General features: G+C 39.6%; 1 long non-coding RNA gene across 1 annotated transcript in view; it reads right to left on the bottom strand.

The window, feature by feature from the left end:
* LOC128665154 (uncharacterized) overlaps nucleotides 1-14,947 on the bottom strand; it is a 47,956-nt gene extending 33,009 nt beyond the window's left edge. The window contains exons 1-3 of the long non-coding RNA XR_008403008.1: nucleotides 14,869-14,947; nucleotides 7,133-7,260; nucleotides 2,791-2,888 (exon numbers count right to left, since the gene is read on the bottom strand). This is a non-coding gene — a long non-coding RNA (uncharacterized LOC128665154). The remainder of the gene's footprint in view (nucleotides 1-2,790; nucleotides 2,889-7,132; nucleotides 7,261-14,868) is intronic.
* Nucleotides 14,948-15,855: the final 908 nt, after the last annotated feature.

A 15,855-nucleotide genomic window follows, 5' to 3' on the forward strand; every position in this document is an offset into this window, starting at 1 on the left:
TCTTTGCCTCCATCATAGGCCACAGCGTGTATGTTGACCTCTGTAGGAGCATTTTATCCTGCGCTATTCTAGTCACTCTGTAATATTCCATTAAATGCGGACCTCCCATGCCTCCTAGTGTTTTGTGTCTATTTATTATGGATTTCGCTACTCTTGCCGACTTGCTCCCCCTAATGAAGGACAGCAACTCGGTTTGGAGTTTCTCTATATCTGATTTAATAACCCTAATAGGGAGTGTTCTAAAGAGATAAAGGATTCATGGCAAAATAGTCATTTTGACGGCTGCAAGTCTCCCTAACCAGGAGAAATTGTAACTCCTCCACTTCAGTAGGTCTCATCTAATCTGTTTGAAAAGAGGGATGTAGTTGAATTTATAGAGTAGGTCAGTTTGTGGCGGTAAGTGTATTCCTAAGTATTTGAGTGTATGCTTCATCCATTTAAACTCGAAGTTGGACTCTAAGAGTTTTTGAGTTGGGGGGGGGGGGGATAGCTATAGATAGGGCTTCGCATTATCCATATTTATTTTATATCCTGATATAGCCGAAAAGGCGTCTAGGACCCCATAAAGATTGGGAAGCGAGATCAGTGGCTTAGTTATAGTCAGTAGAATGTAATCTGCAAAAAGTGCGAGTTTATATTCCGAATCTGCTACATGGACCCCTGCTATGTCTGGGTGCGATCTAATTCTGGCTGCCAATGGTTCAATGCATAGGGCGAACAGAAGTGGCGACAGAGGGCAACCCTGTCTCGTACCGTTCAGAATTGGAAAGCTTTTGGATCTATAGCCCGCTGAGGATACCTGGGCATTTGGAGAGGAATAAATTGCCTGTAGGGCTGTTATGAATGTACTGTCGAAACCCATTCTCCCGAGGGTATTAAGCATATACCGCCAGTCTATTTTGTCAAACGCCTTCTCCGCGTCCAGTAACAAGAGCAGAGAAGGCGTCCGTGACCCATACAACCAGTGTATTAAGTTGTTCACCCTTCGAATATTGTCTGGGGCCTCCCTATCTTTTATAAATCCCACCTGGTCAGGGTGCACCAGGTGGGGTATAATTACTTTAAGGCGGTTTGCTAAGATTTTCGTAAAGATTTTTAGGTCTTGATTTATCTTGAGATCGGACGGTAATTTTGACATAGTTTGTGATTTCTCTCTGGTTTGGGTCACCACAATTTTAGCGTATAAAAGATCCGGTGGGACAGGTTTGCCCTCCATAATATGGTTGCAGAATTTTGTGAGATGTGGGACAAGTGAAGACCTGAATAATTTATAGTATTCCCCTGGAAGTCCATCTGGACCTGCCGCTTTACCTGGTTTAACACCTTGAATTGCTCCCAACACCTCTGTGGCAGAGACTGGGGCATTAAGAGCCTCTCTATGTTCCTGAGATATAGAGGGTAAGGGCGAATTTGTGAAGAATTCTGTGGTGAGGGTTTCTGTTGCTATGTTGTGAGTGACTTTGTCTCCATTATACAACTTCCCATAGTAAGTGGCAAACGTATCAACGATTTCTTGAGGGTGTGAGGTAGTGGTGCCCTGGGGAGTTTTGATGAAGGGAATAGCAGAGGCCCTACATTGTTCTCTAATTTTATAAGCCATGAACTTGTCTGGCTTATTGGCGTAGATAAAATATCTAGATTTCAATCTTTGTATAGCCCTAGATGCCTGAGAGTTAAGTAATGACGTCAGTGTGGCTCTTTTAGCGTGGAAAGCATGCAAGGTGGAACTCTGTTTCGTCAGTCTGTGTTGTTTCTCTAGGCGTTCAATTTCCCTATATAGCTGTGTTAACTGGTCCTTATACTGTTTATTGCGTATTGCCTTTTCTTTTATAAGTAAACCCCTATGCACCACCTTGTATGCTGCCCAGGTGTTTAATGGATTTAATGTAGAGCCAGGGTTGATTCTCCAGTATTCCGCCAATGCTCGCATGGTATTTTCATGTACCTGAGGGTTCTTAAGATAAGTGGGGTGAAATGTCCATGTCTTACTTCTTAATGGGTCTCTCAGTCCGTCTATCTGTAGGGAGATAATGGAGTGGTCCGACCATACACATGCATGTATATCTGACCTCCGTATTAGGGGTTGGAGGACTTGGCTAACAAATATATAATCTAGTCTTGCGTATGAGTTATGTGCTGCTGAGTAAAACGTGGTATCTGTGGTGGCTCCGTATAGTGTGCTCCATGTTTCGATCAGAGAGTGGGGTGACAGGTGATCTTGAATTGATCTAATTAGTCGGTTATGCCTTAGCTGTTTGTTGGTCAGTATGTGGTTAGTCTTAGGTTGCACCGGGGTCATGGTTATGTTGAAATCTTCTGCTAAAATGATCTTGGTTTGTGACCATTGTGTCAGTAGCTGGGTTATATGTCGGAAAAAGGTGTGTTGGTTTTCATTAGGGGCATAGACATTACATAGTGGGACTTCAGTATCTAAGATTCGGCCCTTAACTACTAGGTACCTCCCCTCTGGATCCTCTATGGTGCACTCATGGGTAAAGTTAATGGAGGAGTGGATTAGAATAGAGACTCCTCTTTTCTTAGTGGGTGCTGTGGCATGGAAATGGTTGAAAATGGGTGGTAAAGTGTATTGCCCAATATCTTTCAATATTGGCTTTAAGGAGATGAGTGTCCTGCAGTAACAGTAAGTTTGCCTGTAGAGAGGTGTATTGGGACATCGCCATCTTGCGCTTAACATCAGTGTTCATCCCTCTGACATTATGGGATATTAGTGTAATCTTAAGGATTTTAGAGTAGTACTATTGTGTATGTTAGTGGAGTTTGATCTGGTACCTTTTGGTTCTGATTCCTACCCCTGATCTGGGATCTCATCAGAGCAGTATTGTCTTTATTTTCGGGCTTTGCAGTGTTGTCACTAGTGGAGGAAGAGACTAGAAAGAAAACAACATATTATTAACAACAGAATAAATAACAGTTCCCCAACTATGGGGTATTCCATCTGGGGATAACATTGTAACAATAAGCAAATATTTAGTATTCAACACAATAAAGGGAGGGAGGATATCCCCTCCGGCCCACAGGTTGAGATAGGCCACAAGCCTGCGGTTAGAACCTTGTTGTGAATATTCAACCTAAAGGCATTATACAGAACAGTCAACAAAGTTACAGATCATGTCAGGCTTGTGGTCTCTCTGATTCTTCATTCATCTCAGCACCTCAGAGAGGGTCACCAGGGCCCGTCTTCTGAGTAAAAAGGATTCTCATTGCCATTCTCTCCTTTTTTCTACTAGGTTAGGTTTCACTTTCTCGGGATTCCTGAGTCTTTCGCCTTTTATGATTGATTTTCTGCCATGATGTTTGATGTCTGGATTGGTTTAGTGTGGAACTGTTAGTAAAGAGAGGATCTGGAGATGGTAACAATGGTGTTTCCAGGTTCAAGGCCTTACAGACTTCAGGGATGTCCTCTTGCTCTTTGATTATTATCGTTTTAGAGTCTTTGGTTATGATGAGTGCAAAAGGGAATCCCCATTTGTACTGTATCTGTTGTTTCCAGAGAAGCAGGGTGAGGGGTCGTAAGGCACTTCTGCGTTTCAGGGTCCGTAGGCTTAAGTCCTGATAGAACTGAATTATGTTTCCCTGAAACTTGAAGGTAGGGTTTTTCCTGGAAGCCTGTAGTATTTTCTCTTTATCCGGATAAAAGGTCATTCTGATTACTACATTCCTAGGGGGGAGCCCATTCTTCGGTTTCGCTTTTAAGGCTCTGTGAGCTCTTTCTACATGGAAGACATAATCTGCCGGAGTCCATGTGATCTGACTAAAGAGTTGGGACAAGTATGCTGGTAGATCTTTGTTAGTTATTTCTTCTGGGACTCCCTTTAATCTGATGTTATTTCTCCTACTTCTATTTTCGAGATCCTCCAGCTTGTCATGGAACTCCACTAGAAGTAGTTGTTGTGAGGAGAACGTTTGTGATATTTTGTCTATATTGCCCACAATGGAGTCCTGTTGGTCTTCCAGGGTCTCGATTCTTCCTCCCATGTCAGTAAGATCTGATTTAATCTCTGATAAGCTACTTGTGACAGACGTGTGGATTGAGTTGATCTTTTCCCATAGCTTTTCAAAATTATCCACAATGTCTTTTTTTAGAGACAAGCGTGCGCAGATCTGCCTTTGTTAGGGGAGTGTTGTCATCTGGTAGTTGTGAGGATTCTCCTTCTGAATCTTCCCCTATCTCTGCTTCCTTGGGAGTCTTGCCAGATCGGGAGGGCTTGAAAAAAGTGGACATATTTGTAGACTTCAATGACTTGTCCCCCTTTACTGTTCTCCTAGAGGCCATGTTTTAATCTATAAGAAATTTTCTTTATTGTATTTATGGCGTCTATGAGATCATCAGTAGGATCGCCAAATCTCAGCTAGGTACTGCAGTTAGGTTTGTTCTGGTGTCAGTGTCTGGCGATACATATAGTAGTATGAGTGTAGCGAAACCCAGCACTCTCTCAAAGTGTTTGGAATGATATCATTAAGTAAGAAGAGAACCTCAGGCATCAGTTGAGAACATACAGCATATCTGAGTTTACATTATTGCAGTTAGTGAGCCGGATGGTCTCCCCACCTACTTCATTTACATTCTTACATTATCTTTCATGGGTTTGGGAGTGTGATTGGAGGCTGTCTACCCAGTCTTCGGGGGTCCAGATAGAGAGATGAAGAGTCGTTGCAAAAAGTGTCTCTCTGATTGTACTACCTTCCCTCTGACTTCATACTGCAAGGGCTAATTAGTTCTTGGTGGGAGTGATAGAGGTCGTTGTCCTCACACGTGGCTATAGTCTGACACTGACCTATGATTAGCAATAATGATAAGAGAGTAAACTCAGGCAGGGGTGGTGTCAGTTCAAAGCTAATATTTATTTGATCTGTAGTGCAGCTTAATGGGCTGCGGCCTTCCCAGATAATTGTGAGTTGATCTCCCTTAATCCCCTTTTAGAGAAGAGGAATCTCAGCCCAAGTGTCCCACACAATTAAGCTTTGTGGCCTCCAGTCAGAAAGCACCGGTCTTTAAAGTATCTGTTTCATCCACCTTTACCCTTCTAGTGTTTCTAGGGGTTATAGATCAGCCCTTAATAAAATCTAGGCTTATATTATTGTGTCCAAAGTCTCTGTGTAGGCTTTTATGGCAAGGTCCCGCTGTTTAGATCAGATTAGAAGTCCCATGTGCGTGTGAGTTATCTGATGCGCACTTACTTTTTGGGGCAAGATGGTGTCGTCCACCTCCTTGTATCTCTTTCCCCTGAGGCTGTGTCCGATGTTGTGGGGCTGTCCTGCCGACTCAAAGTCTCTCCTTAAGGTCGTGTATGGCTGGGCGCCTATACTGCATCCGTTTCTGGCAAAATACCAATCTCTTTCTGAGGTTTGAAGTTCCCGGAGTAGGCCGAAGCCCCAGGCTTTCCTGATGGTTTGCCAGTTCTCTCTGTCGGGTGTAGCGAAAGTCCCTTAAAAATTGTTGAAAATCGAACCCAGTACTGTAGGTCGGATACAAACACTGCTCAAGGGATTTTTGGTTCTGATGGTCCCCAATTTGTGTCTCAAAAAGCTGTTTATCAGTTGTTTTTACAGGGAGCTCTATTAAAGTACCTCTGCCTATGTTGATGGCTAGCTCCGCCCCCTCCCGCTGTAACTAAATTTAAACAGGAATAAAGCCTTGTTTGATTTGTTTATGTTTTTTATTTACCTATCAAAAAAAATAAATATTTAAGTAGACAATAAAGGTACTGATCTAGGCCTATTTTGGTATATTTCATGCAACCATTTTGCTGCCAAATGCGATATAAAAAATCAATTACTTTTTCACAAACTTTCGTTTTCCTCAATAAAATGATGTGATATGATGGGCTATGTACTGAAATTGCATCAGTGAAGGGGGTTAATTAGTTAGTTGGTAATGGTCCCCTAATCAATCCCAAACAGCTCTTTTCCTCCCTCACCTACACTCATCTCCATCATCATAGGTACTGGCAGACAGTCTGCCAGTATGCAGTTTACAGCTCTTTTTCTTTTCTGCAGTGTAGTGATCCCTCCCTCAAACCTCCTCACCTCCATGATCCCTTCCAAACAGCTGTCTAACCTTCCCCACCTTAAACTAGTGGTGGCCATCTTAGATTTAAATGTTTTTTTTTTTTTAATTTTTAATTTTCTGTAGTGTAGTGGTCGCCCCTCCTCACAATAGATAGGAAGGACGCCCCACCCCCTTTTTCCACACTTTTTCTAAAGTGTAGTGTCCCGTCCCTCCCTCTCCCTTCAAAAAATGGTTCTGTAGTGTAAAGTCCTTCTTACTCCCTCCCTCCTACCTCCACTGCTGGCTGCCCAGCCACCTCCTGCCTTTCCTGCCATACCTCCCACCGGTACCAACAGAGATAGTTACAGACAGTGACACAGACCTTGTCACTGTCTGTAGTGATCTGGCAATCTGCCTTCACATGGTAATGGAGCACCAGTCAAGCCTGGTTACCGTATGAAGGCAGATGCTGGAATCTTAGGAACAGCAAGACTGCTAAGGCTCCCAGCATTGTGGAGGTAGATCTATATTATGTGGTACAATGGGCTATGTACTGCATGACGTAGATCTACGTCCATTTTTCACAAGGAGTTAAGCTATGTCTTGGTATTCTGTGATTATTGATTACAGCTACAGAAGAACATATTGACTGTTATGCACTATGACATATTTATATGTGTATGTGATTTATTATGATTAAATCAACTATGAAAATGTACATCTTTAAAGTGTGTAGTCATAGGCTTTTTAGTCTTTCTCTATGGTTATTTACCTTATCTTTTTCTTCACTAAGGACTCCTTTACAGGTCCTCAACTTCTACCCTTTATTTGACTGGAGCTGAACTGGGAATGCTGCTGAACATTAGAAGTTTGTTATACAGGTACATTTTTTCTATGAAGGATTGACATTCTGGTGCTAGGTATTTTTTTACAAGAAGAGTTTAAACATTCTGGTGCTAGGTGTAATTTTACAAGAAGAGTTTAACACACTGGTTAAATAGTTTGAAAAAACTATTAGCTTTGTATAGAAAATGTTAGTGGGAGTGTTAGATATAGGAGTAGGCTGCATTCTTGATATTGTTTATTTTGAAAAGTGTACAAATGTACTTAAAAATGTATTACCCATGTGTAGGCTGTAATATTTTACAGCACGTTGGCTTCAACATGGAGAGGAGGGTGGAGGTGGGTGCAATCAGGGTGGTCATGCAGTGTGTAGGAGCTGCCATTGCCTCATCCTCACTGCTGATGTCCTATAGTGATAGAATAAACAGATGCAGAATGCCCATCAAGCAGCAGGGGTTCCAGGTGAGCTGACTGCCTCTGGCCTTCTGTCCTGACTTACAAAAGGCAGCAGTTGCAGCTGTTTTTCCTACTGAGGTAGGTGCACCACACAAGAAGGAATGTGGTTAGTATGTGCATGTGTAAAAATGGTTAATTTATTTTGATAAAGGTTTTGGGGGAATTGGGAACCATATATCAAATAATACTTTGGAATTAGAAGCTGCATACAATCTTAATTCAAGTTCAGTTTTGTGGCAGCAATCTATAAGATCAAACTTATGCTAAAGCAATATGTTCCATTTTGGGATTCATTGGGGCCTATTTATCAAAGGTCTTGCGGACCTGATCCGCACTGTCGGATCAGGTCCGCAAGACCTCGCTGAATGCGGAGAGCGATACGCTCTCCGCATTTAACATTGCACCAGCAGCTCAAAAGAGCTGCTGGTGCAACGCCGCCCCATGCTGACTCGCGTACTCGATCGGGTTGATTTCCGGCGATTCCTGTCCGCCTCATCAGAGCAGAGCAGTTATAACCGCTGCTTCATAACTGGTGTTTCTGGCGAGTCTGAAGACTCGCCAGAAACACGGCCCTTCAAGCTCCCATTGTTTCAAGCCTTATCCCTTTCATTGTTTAATAATTTGGAAACCATGCTTTTTTTTAATATCAATATTGTCTTTGGTGTCATCATGGCCGCTATATGCTCATTTAGACTTGTGCTATCTAAAGTCAGAACATTATATTATTCTTGCAATATAACATTACTAAGAATGCCTTGGAAAGCTGAGTATGTGTTACTTTTGACATAGTTGAAGGTGAGGTATGATGCTAGGTTTTCTTGTAAGTACTTAGGTCCTCTTTAAATTATTATATTTGCAATTTTGTGCATTACAGGCCATTGTGGATGTTCTACCTCTGATGAATGCCTTAAAATAGGGTAACCAAAGCTGTATTTGTTTTAATCGTATATGCTAACAGAGTTCATGTCCCTTATTATTTTCTATAATAGATGTTAATGTATAATAATGGAGGGTGCTGGCCCAATTACTTTTTAATTCAATCTTTTATTGAGGTATAGTTATAATTTAACAATTTTGGCGTTGAATATCTGACAAAACTTTGACTTGATGCTGCTGGGTTTACTACTTCTGTACTTGGGTCAAGCCCTGTGATAGACTGAATGTGGTAATCTGCATATGATGTCAGTCATAATTCTTCACTGCTAAATTGAGTTGCAAAGGGTTGATGACAGACAGCCAAACAAAAACAGAATTTTGTAACTACGTTACATACCCATTGAGCATATGAGACAGACTGTGATATAGTTGTACTGATTATTACTTTTTATTTCCTTGTTTCTCAAACTGTGAGCTCTTTTATTATGCTAATTTTTGTTATATTATACAATAAAAAAGCTATTTTCTTTGGTTACAATGTATTTGGCTATGAGAGCTTGGGTATTACAGGATCATTTTTTATTTATTTGTTTATTTATTTTTTTAAATATTGAGATTCTTTTTAAGGCATTCAACAAATATATGTCAGTAAAGACTATACAGAGAAATTGTTTCCAGACATACAGCCAATCTAAGCTAAACAAGATAGACACATCATGTTTAACATGCCAATTTTCAGTAGTATTAGTAAACATAATGCTTGCCTGTCAAACTATATGACCTCTAGATGACACATGAGGCCGCTTTTGGACCTCCTAGTACTATACCAAACGCAAAGCTACAGAAGGCAGCTATGGATATTAGGTAGGGTGACCATATCGCCGCTTTAAAAAGGGACAAATATGAAAAATACATATGTCAGGGTTCTATACATTTCTTTTAACAGCCCTGACATAGGTATTTTTCATATGTGTCCCTTTTTAAAAGCGGCACAATGGTCACCCTAATAATAGGAGACCACTCGTGGGTCTTAAGTAGTGAATCTCAGTTTTCTTATATATATATAGCAAGTTTTTGCATGACAAACTAGGAATATATACACAAACTTTGGACTCTTTTAGCAGGTTTTTATTACAGGAAAAAATTATAGCAAATTGGATATTGTTCTACATATACCTCTGTATTCAGGGCATAATTTATTGTGTTACAAATCCAACTAATAAAGAGCAACAAATCATAGCAAAGGTGGCCTCTTGGGTCAAATATTCATAAATATTTCTGTGTGTGTACCTGTCCTGCATGTGTGTGCCTATCCAATTGTGTGTGTGTGTGTGTGTGTGTGTGTACAAGTGCATGTTATCTGCAAGGGTTTGTGTTTCCCTCTGTGTGTATTTGTATGTGCATCATTACCTTTGTGTGCTTGTGTATGCATTGCTGCCTGCATGTGTGTGTGTCCTTACTTGTGTATGTCTGAACCACGTGTCAAGCCTGAGCCTGATACTTTTTAAACATTGTCCAGCCTCTGCCTGCTTCTATTTAAATTAGTTTTTCAGCTTCTGTATACTGCCATTTGAATTGTGTGTCTAGCCTCTGCCTGCAGCCATTTCACCTCTGTATCTCTCTTTCTGCAACCATTTGACCTCTGTATCTAGCCTCTGCCTGCTGCCTTCTGAACTGTATGCTCAGGCTATGCCCCCTCCCATTTTAACTGTGTTTCTAGCCTCTGCCTGCAGCCATTTCACCTCTGTATCTCTCTTTCTGCAACCATTTGACCTCTGTATCTAGCCTCTGCCTGCTGCCTTCTGAACTGTATGCTCAGGCTATGCCCCCTCCCATTTTAACTGTGTGTATAGCCTCTGCCTGCAGCCATTTCACCTCTGTATCTCTCTTTCTGCAGCCATTTGACCTCTGTATCTCTCTTTCTGCAGCCATTTCACCACTGTATCTCTCTTTCTGCAGCCATTTCACCACTGTATCTCTCTTTCTTCAGCCATTTCACCTCTGTATCTCTCTTTCTGCAGCCATTTCACCTCTGTATCTAGCCTCTGCCTGCTGCCTTCTGAACTGTATGCTCAGGCTATGCCCCCTCCCATTTTAACTGTGTGTCTAGCCTCTGGCTGCAGCCATTTCACCTCTGTATCTCTCTTTCTGCAGCCATTTCACCTCTGTATCTGGCCTCTGCCTAGTGCCTTCTGAACTGTATGTTCAGGCTATGCCCCCTCCCATTTTATCTGTGTGTCCAGCCTCTGCCTGCAGCCATTTGAAATGTATATCCAGCCTCTACCAGTGGCTTTTTATCTTCTTCTTATATAAGGCATCAACCTTCTGCCATCTATAGATACCTACAGGACACTTCAGTATTTCAATGTTGAAAGGGGCTAAAATGTGTGCAAGACTTAATCATATAGATAAAAAATATTTTTTTAATCTTACAAAAATAATATAACACAAATATAAAATATACAATAATATATCTGCATATAAAAAAGTGGCCACATAAGAAGAAAAAATACAAGGATTAAAAAGGATTGTCCCAAATGATATATAAGTGAATATGTTCCAAAAATGTGTGTAAATGATAAAGGGCCAGATTGCAAGTGGAGCGCTAATTATCACTCCTGCTCGAGTGTTAATTGCGCTAGAAGTAAGGTTTTTTGCACAGCGTTGTGTTGCACTGGTATTATGATTTGAATGTAAACATCATTAGACATATATATGAATGTATGTCTATGTTAAAGCCCTTTGTCTGCCTTTTTTCTAACACCTGAGACATCATATGTTTATGCCCTTATAACTTTTGCGTGCAATATTTTTTTAAAATAATTTTTATGAGATGGTGTTATTATGAGTATAACTATACAGTAGTGCAGACTGAATTAACTAAAATAACCCCAAAAAATAAAAAAATCTAACTAGGTAACCTTAATATACAGCATGTACAGTATATAAATAACTCAAGCAGATATTTACTTTACATTGCTATTGACATAATATGATTAGGAGATTATTTGGGAAGCTTATGTGTTTGTATTCCATCTGGCCCTGTTTGACACTTCGGTATTTAGCAAGTTGCCTGAAAAGAAATGCACAAAAATAATAGCAATATTTGTTTAAAGTCCCCTGAGTGTGAGGTAAATGTAAAAAGCTTTCTATGCCTTTATACATTACAAATGTTTGCCCACTGCACTTATACTGCTCTTTAGTGTTATTAACAGCCACACTGTGTAAAAATCCCACTGTCTTATTGTGTTATTGACAGTCCATGAGGGTTAAATAAATAACCTGTGTGCTCCTGGCAGTCAAGAAAGTCAAATCACTACTGTTTACAGGTGTTTACTGTCAACCAAAGGGAGTCAAAGATTGATTTTTATGTTACTGGCAGATGAGGGGAGTTGTGACACATATACCTGGTGGGGAGAATGGTAGACATTGTGTGAACCCCGTGTTAACCCCCTGGTGGGGTGAATGGTAGACATCGTGTGACCCCGTTTACCCCCTGTGCCCAGTCACCCTACAGGGTTGTCCCAGTATTTTATGTGGATTCCAGCTGGTAGCCTACTAGCATCTGATAAATAAACTCTGGTCTTATTGGCTGCACTCCCAAAGATTTAAACTCTGTTTGTAAGGGGTGCTTAACCAAACTTTGTGAATATATATATATATATATATATATATATATATATTATAATATATATATATATAAAACAGACCAAGGGACAGAGGAAGCGCTAACAAATAGTACACTAAAACACAATAGAACCCCTATAAAATATTCAGTGCAACATATTAAAAATTTACACATAGATAAAATCAATAACATAGATACAATGCAATACAGTAAAATAAGTATTAAAATGATATCAAAAAGGCAAAAATGGAGTCTTAGAAAATCATCAATGCTGTGTATGAGCCCCCTAAGGGTAACTACTTACAAACTGAACCCTCAATCAAATAAAGACTTCTCGCCGTCTTGATGAAGACTTCTCGCTTCCCGGAATGGGGATGGATGTCGGATTTCAGGAACCGTGAGTAGATATTCTGGGGTTAGTGTTTTTTTTGGGGGGGTGTTTTTATATAAGATTAGGGCTTTGGGCTTGTAAAAGAGCTAACTGTCCATACAAATGCCACTTTGAGGGCAATGGGCAGCTTAGGGTTTTTTTTAAACTTAGGTTTTTTATTTTGGGGGGTTGGTTGGGTGGGGGGTTTTTACTGTTGGGGGGGACTTTGCATTTTTTTTCTAGGTAAAAGAGCTGTTTAACTTAGGGGCAATGGCCCTGCAAAAGGTCCTTTTAAGTGCTATTGGTAGTTTATTTTTAGGTTATTTTGGGGGGCTTTTTATTTTTATAGAGTTATTAGATTAGGTGTAATTGTTTTTATTTTTGATAATTTCGTTTATTATTTTTTGTAATTTAGTGTTTATTATTTTTTTAAATAATAGATTTGTAATTTAGGTCTTTTTTAATTGGTAGTTTTTTTAATTTTATTAGAATAGTAATGTTAGGTTACATTTATAGTTTGATGTTAGTAAGTTTTTTTATTTCACAGGTAAATTTTATTTATTTAAATATAGTTATATTGTAAACTTTTAATTTATAGTTAGGGGGTATTTAGGTTTAGGGGTTAATAGTTTAATTTAGTGGGGGCGGCAGTTAAGGGGTTAATATGTTTAGTTTATTAGTTCGATGTGGGGGGCCTGGCAGTTTAGGGGTTAATAGGTTTCTTAAGTGACGGGGCGGCAGATTAGGGGTTAATAATTGTATTTAGTGTCTGTGATTCGGGGAGCGGCGGATAGGGGTTACTAGATTTATTTATTGTTGGCGATGTGAGTGGGCGGCGGATTAGAGGTTAATAGTTTTATTTAATAGTCACGATGTGGGTGGGCCGTAGATTGGGGTTAATAGGTTTAATATAGTATTTGCGATGCGGGGAGGCTGGCGGTTTATGGATTAATAGGTTAGTCTTAATGGGTGTTATTGTACTTTGTAACATTTAGTTATGAGTTTTGTGCAACATTTTTGTTTCGCAAAATCCATAACTACTTGGTCTCAGATGGCGGAATGGATCGTGTTGTAAAGGCTGTCACGCAAGCATTTAGCCGGACCACACAACCTGTAATACGGCGCTATGGAAAATCCCCGCACTCAAATGTTCATTTATGAGTGCGGAATGGACGTTGCATTACAGGCTAAAATGCTTGAGGTCATAGCTATACCGCCTCGACTCCTAATATGTGTTACAGGCCATTACCATGCGCAATGGCCAATTTTTCAGCGGTATACCCGTACCGCACCATAACACAAAACTCTAATCTAGGTCTCTGAGAGCTGCGTATTGTGTAATTAAAGGGACATAAAACCCACTTGTTTCTTTCCATGCTTCATATAGAACATACAATTTTAAACAACTTTTATTTTACTTCTATTGTCTAATTTGCTTAATTCTCTTGGTTTAATTTTTTGAAGGAGCAGTAATGCACTACTGGGATCTAGCTGAACGCCAATAGAAGAGGCATATTTATATAGCCACCAATCAACATCTTTCTGAGCCTGTCTAAGTATACTTTTCAACAAAGGATACAACAGAGAATGAAACAAATTAGATAATAGAAATAAATTCAAAAAGTTATTTAAAAATTGCATGCTCTGTTTGAATCGGGAAATTAATTTTTTTTTAATTATTTTTTGTTATAGTATTACTGTGCTTTTGGGGCCCTTACACATTTGCAGACCACCTGATGGAGAAAGGTTTTTAGGATACATTTTCTTACAGTGTTGTTAGGCCTTTTATATATAAACCCACTCACTAAGCTTCGTCTGAGCATTACTGGTTTGTATGTATTTGTCTGTTGGCCGCTAGTGAATAGTTTGTTTTTATGGAAATGCACCCCTCAACAAGCTTACAAACAAAGCACACAAAAGAGTGTATTAAAATTGTTGTATCATTTGATTTTGTGTCTTTTACTATATAAATAGCAATGGAATCATTAAAAGAATAGAAAGATATGAAAGCAAATATCATATGTTTGTCTTTATAACATCTTCTTGCTTTTCCTTTTCTGTGATTTCTTATTGGAAAACTGAAGAGCACCATCCGTATTGGCTATATAAAGGGAGGAAAAGGAAACATGAAGTCTACCTGTGACATTAACAGACTATTATTGGGCCAGATTACGAGTGTAGGTGCAAATGTTTGCACCCAAGCGATAAGGGGTCTATAGCAAAGGTTTGCACTCCTCGGGCTTTACCGCTCATGTTACGAGTTGAAAGTAAATGTGATCACGGTGAGCACTATCGCGATATACACTAGAATGATGACTGCGACTTCAGACCTCTGGTTAACTGTTTCCACAAAACATAAAAGTGTAAACAAAACCCAGCAAAATACATTACAAAGTACAGTTACACTCATAATAACACCATCTAATAAAAATTATTAAAAAACTATATTGCACACAAAAGTTATAAAAGGCTCAGCGATAGGATGGTCTCAGTTGTTAGCAAAAAAGCGTGAAAGGACTTAACATTAGATACATACTACACATGTCTAAAGATATATAGTATGTATATACGCAATCCATACACAGGAACGCCTCTGCGGTAATAACCAATAAACTTCTTTATTGTGTTAACGTTTTCGCTGTTGCCCCCCGCCCTCAGACACATCAAGAATAAAACATAACTTACCACGCTTATGTACAATCCCCTCACCCGTGTTAACAGATCTGCCCCTCTGACTAACATTACTGCGGCGTCCTGCTCACGCAAACTAAGCATGTGCCAATGGTTGTCACGGATGTTCGTAACTGTAAAAAGCAAAAATAAAAAACATAGTTGAAACAAAACAACATGTTCATTCATCACATATTATTCCCAGTAAGTCAAATGTGGGCACATCCTGTATAGCATATAAATTTTATGGCTAATTGTTACCTATATGTTCCTGCAATAAAAACTTTTTATCATATCCTGTAACATTATAAAAAGTGCAACCTTACTTTGGTATTTAGACCTATTGGTACTAGGGAATCTAAAATGTATGTCCACTTTCTTTCTAACCTGTTAATACATCAGATGTTATTATAAAAATTCAATTGTGGACATATCGTACAAACCATGCACTGTGTATAGCTAACAATTACTCAAAACTCTAAGCTGAAACATATTGAGCATGTCCTATATACTTGCACTGCAATCTCTAATTTAGTTTTTAGACCTTTTGGTGCTAGAGTGTCTAAGAGGTATGTATATCCACTTACTTTCTCTTTGAAGAAGTATCTTACCCCTATCACCTCCCCTAGGGCTGCCCGGATAGCAAACCGGTGGTTATCTATTCTTGTCCTCAAGTCATCCTGGGTCTTTCCTATATAGAACATTCCACAAGGACAAAATAGCACATACACAATTTATTTAGTTGTACACATTACCATATATTTAATTTCATATTTTTTCTTCCTCCATGGGTGTACAAAAAATTTACTTTGGGCTAATCCCCCACAAGTTGTACACCCACTACATCGATAGCACCCGCTCCTATTAGTCCCAAGCCAAGTTTTTTGTACATAGCAGTGTCGATAATCAGGTATTAACAGCATGTCCTTGATGGAACAGCCCCTTCTATACCCAATCATTGGAGCATCAAACTCTTTAAAGAAAAGGGTACTGTCAGATTCC

The sequence above is a fragment of the Bombina bombina genome, chromosome 6 (assembly GCF_027579735.1).
Source record: "Bombina bombina isolate aBomBom1 chromosome 6, aBomBom1.pri, whole genome shotgun sequence".
NCBI classification, from domain to species: domain Eukaryota; kingdom Metazoa; phylum Chordata; class Amphibia; order Anura; family Bombinatoridae; genus Bombina; species Bombina bombina.